Source organism: Miniopterus natalensis, chromosome 4 (genome assembly GCF_054644295.1).
Source record: "Miniopterus natalensis isolate mMinNat1 chromosome 4, mMinNat1.hap1, whole genome shotgun sequence".
NCBI classification, from domain to species: Eukaryota; Metazoa; Chordata; class Mammalia; order Chiroptera; family Miniopteridae; genus Miniopterus; species Miniopterus natalensis.
In genome coordinates, this window is record NC_142084.1 from 21,918,802 (window position 1) to 21,926,378 (window position 7,577).

The 7,577-nt window shown below is 49.9% G+C and overlaps 1 protein-coding gene across 1 annotated transcript in view; it reads left to right on the forward strand.

The window, feature by feature from the left end:
- The window catches only part of FSTL4 (follistatin like 4), a 349,807-nt gene that overhangs the window by 94,771 nt on the left and 247,459 nt on the right, over positions 1-7,577 (forward strand). The window lies entirely within an intron of this gene.

Sequence of the window (7,577 nt, forward strand, 5' to 3'; positions counted from 1 at the left end):
TGTGTGTGTTTCCAGCCTAGCACTCACCCAGAGATAACCACATGGTCTCCACTCTACACATGGAAGGAAGTGCTCCATCATTAATCTGTGTCCATTTCTCACCAAAAAGACGGCATCTCTCATTTGTCCTGGCCTTTCTAAAAATCCTAAATAACACAAGATAATTGTATCAACAAAATCAAAATGAAAAAACACCAGTTAAAGACTATACACATACCATATATATGGTAGTAAATTTTCTGGTTTAGCTTCCAGTCCTTTGAAACACAGTTATGTTGGAAGAGGTCTGAACTCTAGTTCCTTAACTACTTTTGCGTGAGGCACAAACCATTCCATCTTGGAACATCAGTTTCCCATTTGTAAAATGTTAGTGCTGGAATGACCTGTCGCTTTCGGACCTCACGCCCTACACTAAGTCCTAGCGATGGAGAGCCTGAGGCCCATGGCTGCAGGGTTGGAGGCAGACCCAGGCCTCCCACATATCCCAGAGATCAGAGATGGCCCAAGGTGCAAGCCCTTTGCTGAGGCTCTGTGGAGGGCCGTGGGAGACAGCAAGGGATGGTGAATGTAGGTCCCGACACATGTTGTAGCACCCACAGAGGGGGAAGCAGCCTCCCCCACAGTTGATTCTCCCTTTTAAGTTAGGACTTGCCATCTACTAGGCACTGTGCTAAAATGTTTACATTGCCTGTTCAGGACATGCTCACCATGACCCGAGAAGGTGGGAATTTTCCATTTAATCGTGAAAACCTGAGGCTCTCAGAAGCAGTCCCTTACCTGAGATCACAGAGATAGACTGCCAGCAGAACAGTTCACCAAAAAGGGGACCCTGTCCATCATGTACCCAACGGCCCCTCGTGAGTGATACTTAACCTCAGAGTAGCTCATGCTCCGTCATCTGCAAGGGAAGATGGTGACAGCTCAGACTGCCAGAGGAAGAGAACACCAAAGAGGCGGCAGCAGAAACCTTGGGTGTCTGCCCTTTACCATGTGTGAGCGCCCTGAGCTCGGCCGCCCGGGTGGTGACAGGTGTAAAGCCATGACGAGGGCAGTGAGACCAAGAGCTCCGCTGCAGGCCTCTCGTGCTCTCGTGGTGAAAAGCCCACAGAGTGGCATCCTCCAGGGCCCGTGGGGTGCTTTCACAGGCGTCAACAATGTGCTTGGTGTCCGCCTGATCTGGGCAGCCTCTGCCAGTTCTTCTAAGGGTTCACTGGTGTATTGGGCTCCAGGGTCAGACCCACTTCCCCAGACACAGCTACCATCAAGGCAATGTAAATGGGTTGAAATTCTGTCAAAGCTCAGTTTTATCCCTGGGAGGCAGGTGTCAGGGGCCTCCTGCAGGTGTCCTGGAGAAGTCCCCAACCCTCCCCCTACTGGCTACACTACTTCCAGCAAGTTACCCTGCCAGAGCCTGCATTTCCTCATCAGTCAAATGCAGATTATATTACTTTGCATGACTTTGTGGAGCTTCAATAAGGATATAGTGCTGAAGACAGCGTGGTCCTGAACTCCTGACCCTCTCCACCCACCCCTGCCAGCCCCAGTTCTGACACTCCGGGTCCTAGTAAGGCTGTCTTTCTCCCTCTCCTGGCTGCGGCCTCAGCCCCCTCACTGGGGACCAGGAGCTGGGGTGGGGGGCTCTCCCAGCAGCATGCCAATCAGCCCTGATGGTCACCCGGCAGTGTCTGCTTTCTTAGTGCAGGCCAGTGAGTACCTTGCTTGGGGTGATGGGTTTTTCATAGGGAAACCCATTTTTCTTCAGTTTATCTCCTCCAAAGCAGTTTTAAACGTGGTTGGTAATTGAGCTGGTTTTAAAGAAACCAAAGGACAAACAGGGGAGCAAGCATCTGGGTTGATGACCCTTTCTCCTGTTCCTCAGAGAAACCAACCTCTCTTATTCCCGCTCCCCGCCTTTCCCTTGATCTCTCCTTCAGTCTCCGTCTCTCTGTCTGTGTATCTCTCCCAAGGTCTGTCTTCCTCACCCCCCTCTTTGTCTCTTCTCTCCCTGTACCCCCTCGTCTTTCTCTCCTCTCTTTAGGTCTCTCTTATACTCTCATAGTCTATCTCTTACTTGCTGTCTTAGTCTCTCTCTCCCTGTCAGTCTCTTGCTCTCTGTCTCTCATGATCTCTCTCCTACCTTTCTGCCCCCCTCTCTCACTGTCTCTGTCTTTATATCTCAGCCCATCTCTCTCTCTCTCTCTCACTCACACACACACACACACCACTTGCTCTCTCTTTCTCGCTCCTGAGCCCTAGTTTTACTGATGACTGCATGAAGATTACCTGTTCGTAAGTGTGAGCTAATCCTGCTGTGATTGCAAATCACGTCCTGCTCACCTTGGGAATATGTCCAGTTACCAACAGGAGGACAATCACATTGCCCAGAATTGGAGAAAAGAGTGTTTGCCACTTGTAGGAGAGTTTGTCTCCTGCACTCCCCCAGATAACTGGGGTTCAGGACCAACTTGTGCCCGTGGAGAGCAGACCTCAGCCATTCAGCCTCCCTCACCCACATTGTCTTGACAGTCAGGAACTGGCTGAGTTTGCCAGGGACTGAGTGTTTGCTGAGACCCTAAGCGCTGTCAGCAAGCCTGCAGCAGAGCCTGTATCTGCCCTGCAAACCCACTCAAGACAACAGCTTGTTTGCCGTGGCCTGGCTGCTTTTATTTGCATATTTGCTTGGAATATGCTGGTGATAAGTCATTTACTGGTTAAAGGACCTCTGCAGAGCAGCAAGTCCTGGCCATTTCTAGTTTGAGTTGCTGCAAAACTGAAATTAAATTAGATTTCACTTTCCATGTTCCCAAAGTCAGCTGTTGCAAACACAGCTGGCCACCTTCCCGATTAGCCAGAAGTGGAGAGGTTTGCCTGATGGGAATCAGCACCATTACCTGCCATGAAGGTCTCCTCCTGCTTCCTCTGAGTCTCCAGGCAGATATTTCCTTAGCATCTGCTCCTGAGAGCTGACTGTGAATGTGTGCACTCTGCCTCCTCCCTTGTTCCAAAGCACATGCTAAGCAAGAGGACCCCGCTCCTACAGTGGGGACTGCTGCAAGGGCCCCTCTGCAGCCATAGAGACAAACTCTTGGTGCTCTAGAGTATTTTATAAGTATTTTTTTCTGGGTAGAGAAATGGCACTATCCGGGCAGTCACATTTCATTTTTAACCCAAAATTCACAGCTACTATCAAGGGTAATATAAATGTATTGAAATCCTTGACAAAGAGATAAAAACAAGAGAGGAGCCAGGAAAGTTCTTTGGGTGAAGTTACCCTGCAAATCATCCCTGACTGAGATTTAGCTTGAATTGCAAAGCTTCTTCCTACAGCAATAAGAACTGTTACTTAATAAATACAAGCTGTTTACATCTAGATAGCTCTGGTTGTCACATTCATGATCTCAATTTATCCTGATGATGGCCATGCAGCAAAAGGAGGGGGGGCATCCCGACGTGATAGAGAGGGACACTGAGGGCCTCATGCTGACATCAGCTGGGGCTCGATTTGAAGTGTCCTGAATGCTGGCACCAGTCTCTTGTCACTGCATTGTCACTTAAGAGACAGTAGACAGTGTCACTGAGCATTGTCTAGAAAGAGCCACTGTGAAGTGCAGATAAAGCAATGGTGGTCTGGATAGTAAAGGTGGTTCTCTTTCTAGCCAGGCAGGAGGAGGGTGGGATTCCCAGGTGAGCTGTTTTAAGCCTTATGCAAACGCTTGTTTTTCTTTGACACCTGATGGTTCTCATAAATGTAGAACAGAGTTCCCCTCACATATAAGCTAGTGGCTATCCTACTCTTCCTTTCTTGGTTAGTCAAGAAAACAGGAATTTTAATTGTTTTTATTTCTTAAAAAAAAAAAAGAGAGAGAGAAAAAAAAGGCCGTGCTTGTGCAAGTGGCCTCACTTCCAGTGTTGTCTTCACATTTCTATGCAAGAAGGCCTTTGAGCGAAACTTCCTTTTCAGAAAGCATTCTTCTTCCTACATTTCAATTCCCTGCAAAGAGGGGCTCAGAGCAGGTGACAGTGTCACTTCCCCTGCCCCCCTTTATTCACTTCAAGGGTCGATGCCTGGGGGATGAAGACATTGCCCAGTTTGCTGTGCAGCAGAGAAGGTGCCACATGCAGGGGAAAGAGAACCTGCCTGGACCCACCACTTGGGCAGAGGTTCACCTGGCCTGGGAGAGGGTGGACAGGGGCAAGGGATAGCAGAGCGGGTTTATGGACACTAAAAGGCAGCCACCTGGCCGTGGGCTTTCTGGCAGGATTGATAGCAGGAAAGGATTTCGTCTTCTGCTGAGCCCCCCGTCTGCCTCTGCCCAGAGGCTCCCACCTGCCCTGGAGACCTACTGGTGTCCCAGCATCATGCCCCACATGTACTTGCTGAACCACAAAAACTGATAGTGAGAAGCTCTGTGGAGAAGTAGCACCAAAAGGGAAAGGCTGGCTGCTGAACTGGCCTTAGCCTGTAGGCTAAATAGTGAGGCCCATCTGGGCCAGGGTCAGGGGGTGTCTGTGGTCCATGATGAGGATGGCCAGCCCACCCACAGGTGACTCAGGTGGCCCTAGAAGGTCTGGCTTTAGAGAAAGTCCAGTCATAGCCCCCGCCAGCATTTACTAGCGTTTTTGTTGGGGTGGGTGCTGAGCAAGGGCTCCCTGTGGTGTGCACATGTGTAGAGGCATGTGTGCATGAGCAAAGGCCCGGCTCCAGCCACACGCCCTATGCTGGGTGCCTGGCTTTCTCTGAAGATGCTTTGGTCTGAGAGAGCCCTCAGGTCTCTGTGCAGCCCCTGTGGAGTATCTGCGTGGGGCCAGAGGATCTGCATTCCCAGGGGACACAGAGCCCCAGGTGGGCTTACCCTGAGCCTCCCTCCTTTTGTCAAATTGCAGCTGACCCTTGCACTGGCTGAAGGATCCCCAAACCTCTGCCCTTCAAGGGAGACCTTGGGACCCCCCACCCTCACACAAACCATCTTCTCCTCACCTCCCCACCCTGCTAGCCATGTGCTGCTGTGGGAAAGCCCCCTCGTTCCTGCTCATTCTCTTGATAGCTGGGCCCATAGATCTGTGTCCCCATGAGGACCAAGGGCCAGCTGCGAGGTCCTGCTCCGGGTAAACCGCTGGGTGCCTGGCAGGAAGTGATGTGCACCAGTGGGCAAGGTGAGGGGTCGGCCTGTGTGAGCCCCTGCAGCGGGCCATTTCTGTGGCCTCCTGAGACCCTGTGACAGCCAGGGCTGGGTCCAGACTCACCCCTGCGCAGCCCCCCACCCCTTGCCGGTGATGTTTCACAGGAGCCTGGCCATTTTTAACGGACTCCCACGTTGTCCTCAGCTGCGTGCAGACGCTGTTGCTCTGCAGCGCCAATGGCAGAGCAGCACCAGCCACAATCCTGGATTTGCGTTTGTGTCTCTTGGCATTGCAGTCTGGCTTCCTTGTTCTTTTCCAAACAAACAACTCATGTGACATTTTCTTCCCTTCATCAATTAGCATCGTTTTTGGTGAGACGGGACTGTGTGCGGGCAGGCTGCCTGACTGTGGGCCGGCTCTCCTTTCTCAGATGTCTTCCCTTCCGCCTGGAGTCAGCCGCCTCCTTCCTTCCCTCCCTCCCTCTCCCCTTCACTTCATCCCTCCCATCAGAGCATCGTCCCTGTGCACCAAAAGGTCGTGGGTTCAATCTCCAGTCAGGGCACCTACGGGAGGCAATCAATTGACGTTTCTCTCTCACATTAATGTTTCTCTCTCTCCCCCCACCTTCCTCTCTCTCTAAAAACCAATACAAATATATCTTCAGGTGAGGATTTAAAAAAAGAAATTAAGAAAACCTACAACCCAAATACCAAGCAGGGATTAAACATCTCAAGGCCAGAAAGACCTAGAACCCATGCTCACTGCATGTGGAGGTGCCAGATATATGCCTGTTCTCAGAATGTCCTCAGCAAACATTGTCGTCCCCAGCCACTGGCCAGCTGGCTCATTAAGCTTATTAGGCTGATAGCCACTGTTCCCGCCAGCCTGGACTTCGGAGGTATCTGGGATTGCCAGGACTGCGTCTGTGTCATGGGCTGGTTCCTTTCCCCCCCGCCTCCCAGGTCTCAAATGTGATGTGCATGGCCTGCTGCTTGGTTGGGGCCTGCTCTTTCCTTGAATAGGTAAAGCCTTTGGGAGAGAAATCTCATTTAGTATATGTGCTGCCGACACAAGCACAGGAAGTAAAAATCAAATTTTTCTTCCCCAGAAAACAGAGGCTCATCATCTAGTGAGGCTTTTCTTCAGGGTCATGCAGAAGGTCATTTGAGAGCAGAGGCTTAAGGATTAGATGTGAGATTGAGATTCTAAGAGAGCCATCACTGGAGAAAAGAGCAGAAAAGACTCTTTAGGACACAGGAGACTCTGGCTCCCAGCACTCTCACACACCGTCACCCACTGTCCAAGAGCTGCAGCCCCTGCTAGACATGAGCTTAACTTGACCCAAGGTTAACTAACAAGTCAGGCATCACCAGGGCAAGGGGGTGGCTCAGGTCAAATCAGGGAATGCCTCCCAAAGCAAAACCTTGGTCAATTTGAAAGCTCTTTACTATTTATTCTAGTCATCACTTGTAGCAATGCTTTTGCCCTGGGGGTAGCGAGATGACTGTGGGAGCATTTTGGTGGCATTTAGCTCCTCAGTCTCAATGGGAAACTGAAATAGTAGTAACGGCAATACAGGGTGGGGCAAAGGTAGGTTTACAGTTTCGAGTGCTCAAAACAGCTTATTCTTGGGCTATTATTTATTAATTATTGTATTATTTTCCATACAGACAACTGTAAACCTACTTTTGCCCCACCGGTGTTTATATAGGGCTCATTCTGCATCCGACTCAGATCAGAGGGCAAGGAAGTCGATATTAAAATCCCCATTTTACAGATGAGGAAACTGAGGCCTACAGAGGTGAAGTAATTTGCCTGAGATCATTGGGCCAATAGATGGCAGAGCTTAGATTCAAACCCAGGCGTCAGGCTCCAGCATCTGTGTCCCGCCGCTCTCCTTGCCCGTGCCAGGGTGGGCGTGGTCTGAAGAGCCTGCATCCCATCAGCTCCACACCAGCTTTTCTCTCTTGCTTTGTGTGGCCAATGCTTTCACAAACATTGTCTCTTTGAGCCTCATGGAGAAGGAGGGAAGAGTGTCGCCCTCTTTGTTCAAAACAATGTTTGAGTCTTGTTTGCAATTTATTTTGTTCAAGCAGAGGAAAGATATATTGGCAGCACCAATATGCATTTCCCAAAGACCACGGAACTCAGGGCATTAACATAGTATTTCTTTTTTATTTTTCAGGCATCTGAGTCTTTATTTTTCATTTTTTGGAAAATGGTATGTTTAATTTAATAGCAAAGGGATCACTAGGTGGCCACATTCTCTCCTGGTCATTCACACCCTCCACCCCTCAAATCCTCAATGTTGGCTTCACAGAGGAGTCAAAAGCAGCCCTTGGGGACCATTATCCTTCAAACTTGGACTAGGATTCAAAAAGAGCTAGAAAACTCAGCTCCTCTTTCATTTAAAAAATAAAGTGGAGAGATTTTTAGGTTTTTTTAAAAAAAACCCT